The 3,326-nt window shown below is 39.6% G+C and overlaps 1 long non-coding RNA gene across 1 annotated transcript; it reads right to left on the minus strand.

Annotated features, from left to right (window-relative positions):
* Positions 1 to 520: 520 nt before the first annotated feature.
* LOC128289436 (uncharacterized) lies at positions 521 to 2,301 on the minus strand. The gene is made up of 4 exons (XR_008279079.1): positions 2,005 to 2,301; positions 1,797 to 1,875; positions 1,655 to 1,696; positions 521 to 694 (listed from the first exon to the last, which is right to left on the minus strand). It is a non-coding gene; the product is annotated as an uncharacterized LOC128289436 (long non-coding RNA).
* Positions 2,302 to 3,326: the final 1,025 nt, after the last annotated feature.

Genomic DNA, 3,326 nt, shown 5'->3' on the forward strand with positions numbered 1-3,326 from the left:
TACCTCACCTCACCTCACCCACTCCAATCCAACCATACATCATATTTATCATATACATACACACACTATAGCGAAGCTTTTTTTTTTTTTAATTAATTTTGGTAATGTAACACCCCAAACCCGGTCCAGACGTTATGGCCAAATTTGACGTGCCACATCGGAGTTAAAAATCTGAGTTTCGTTTTAGAGTTTTTAAAAGCCATATGTTTTGCTGAGTTAACAAAGTGTATGGAAGCTAAGCACCAGGTAAGTATCCGAGGCAGAGGAGGTGAGCCAGAAAAGAGGTGGTGAGTCTATTGGACTGCTTAAGTACCAAGCTCTTCATGGATCCAATCCTAGACATGCACACATCCATTGGCACACTTAAAGCATATTGCTTGTCCACGAACAACAAATTAAGTTTAAGTCTATTTAAAATATTTATTTCCTTTGAAAACATTTACGTTGCGGAAGCTTTGCTCGGAAATCGTGATATTTTGAAAATAAGTAATTTTATAAAACGCGCTTTAGAGCTAACCAATTTAATAACCCAAAATATTAAAAATAATAAAAAGAACGGCCTTATTACAACTTAAACCAGAATAAAAATGATCAAAATAATAAATGCGAAACTTATTTTAAAGAAAACAGAAACTTAATCTTCGTGGCCACTCTGAATCCCGCCCAGCTCCAAGTCCATCGATCTAAGGCTCACCTGCAAAGATGGGGAAAAGGAGGGTGAGTTTGAAAACTCGATGTAAAGTATCCCAACCAGAGCCCAAATCAGTTCAAGCTTTACTGGGCCTAAGCCCTATTTAGAATTTAGTGTTAACTGGGCCTTAGCCCATATCAATATTAATCTGGGTCATAGCCCTATTACAATATCAGAGCATACTGGGCCTAGCCCATATCAGTATCAGTCTGGGTCGTAGCCCTATTACAAGTCGAGATATATTGGGTCTTGCCCATATTAACATAGTTGGGCCCATTTCAATACAGTTGGCCCATAACAAAACAGTCTCATATGATTAATGCATGATAACCCCATCCAACCCTGCACTTCCCTCCGTCCATCCCTACACTTCCTGTGGGGAATAAATCACCCACGCCATCCCTACACTTACAGTGTTAGCACCGGTTGCGGCACTAACTATAATCCGCAGCAAAGCTGCTTATATCAGAATATGTGGCATAGCCACCAGAACGGGTTCTTCCTCCATAACAAAACCCAACCCCATGCAACAGATATACATGTCATGGCATATAACAAACAGAATCAGAATATCATGTATTTCAGTCAAAATTAACCCTAGGGGTATAACGGTCATTTAGCACCTAGGGGTAAAACAATAATTTTCATACTTAGGGGTAGTTTAATAAAATTTACTATTCTAGAGTTTACATACATATTCTAACCATTAACACATTAACAGAAGCACTTACCGAGCGTTTTTACCGAATTGGGCCCGTTGGCCCACTAACCTATTTTCGGCCCATTAAGCCCAAATATACCGAAGTGCACGAAATTACGCACTCTGCAATCATACTGCTTGCGATTATCAAAATTAACAACCAAACCACCTCACAAGCGCTTCATGACGTCATAAGTTCATAAATCTTGGCTTTTGACTTTTACTTTCTAGATCTAGTCTATGAGTGGGTGTCGTTTACACACCTGTTTGTGACGAAACACTGACGAGTTCCACACACGAACTGCCTACAATCAATTACTAATACGTTAACTATGAATCCATAGCAACTTATCTGCAAAACTCCTAAAAATCGACCATTAACACTTTAGGCACTAGTGTTCTTACCTTTGCCGAAAAAATGGACTAGATCTAATTCTGGTCGTTCCAAATATCCAAGCCTTCGATTAGTAGCCTTTAATCCACACTATAGGAAAACAAATCAGATATCACCACTAAACCTTTTGAGTACAATCAACAGGCACCCTTTGCATATAGGGGTTTTTCGGCTTTTACCTTAATTCATGAATAACGAAAGAAAGATTCGAGCGTTTACCTATATTGTTATGACACTACTCCCAATCGATTGTAGATCCAACTACCGCACAAGAAAGGAAAAATACTCAACCAAGGGTTCGGCCTTTGTAGTACCTCAAAGTAGTAAGATTTCAGTTTTGAAAGAAAAGATACGAGGTTTGGCTTCAATGGAAATTCGGCTAACCAGTTTGTTGAGGATTTAAGAAAGAAAAGAAGAAGAATATGAAGGATTTAGGTTCGGCAAAAAGATAAGATGAGAATTAAGAGGAGAAAGAAAAGAGAAGAGGGGAAGAGATGAGAGAAGGATAGAAAAGAATAAAAAATAGAAGAAGGAAAAAAAAAAAAAAATAAATCCTAAAGGCCTAAAATATTCGACACTCTTTTGCTATGGCCGAATGAGTGCATTTCGGCATAGGAATTCTTTTTAAATTCCAATTCCCTAATTTGCTCCTTGATTTTTGGCCAAATTTGAAGTTTGAATTTCATTCAAACTCCCCAACCGATCAGCAGCCTTATCCACCTGCTTGCACCGCTTCAGCACGCTGCTAGGAGTCCTGGTCAGACTCCAACTCCTTCCCCATGCGTGCAGCAAAAACCCAGCCACTCCTGCGCGAGATGAGGCTCGAACTCCAGACCTCGTCTGCCCATGCGCCCACACCTGAGCTGCTGGCCACTACACCACGCTTCTCCTTTAGTAATATATGGTTACAATTAATTATAAACCTTACCTGCTGAAGTCCTGAGTTCTTTTAAAAATAAAACAGAACATACAGGAGCCTGGACTCGAACCCGAGCCACCCTGGTACTCCTAACGCACTGCTGCCGCTGCGCCACAAACCTTTTAGTGGCATAACTCGGTCGCAACTATACTTAAGTTTTACCTTAGCTCGACGTGGCTTCTAAAATAAAAAGCAACTTATGCGCGCACCGTGCCTTGAACCCAGGCACTCTTCTCATCAATCTAGCGCCTCAAGCCACTGGACCGAGTGCTCCTTTGTGGCGGACTACGTTCACAATTCCTTTTAAGTCCTACTTTAGCGCGACCAGACTAAAAAACAACCATTTGCGCATGCTGGGTATCGAACCTCAGTTCCCTTTCTGCTGCCCAACACTCCTAACCACTGGGCCAGACTCCTCCTTATGTCTAATTTTAGCCTAATTTACTAATAAACCTTAATGTCCAGATCCCCTAAAGGAACAAAAATAATTATTTTTGCTAGAGTCTTGGATCGAATTTTTCCCATACTTTAAATACTTCTAAATTTATTTAAAAACTAAAATAATAATAATAATAATAACCATAATAATGAAGATTTCAAATACTATAATATATATATATTT

The sequence above is a fragment of the Gossypium arboreum genome, chromosome 2 (genome assembly GCF_025698485.1).
Source record: "Gossypium arboreum isolate Shixiya-1 chromosome 2, ASM2569848v2, whole genome shotgun sequence".
NCBI lineage: Eukaryota > Viridiplantae > Streptophyta > Magnoliopsida > Malvales > Malvaceae > Gossypium > Gossypium arboreum.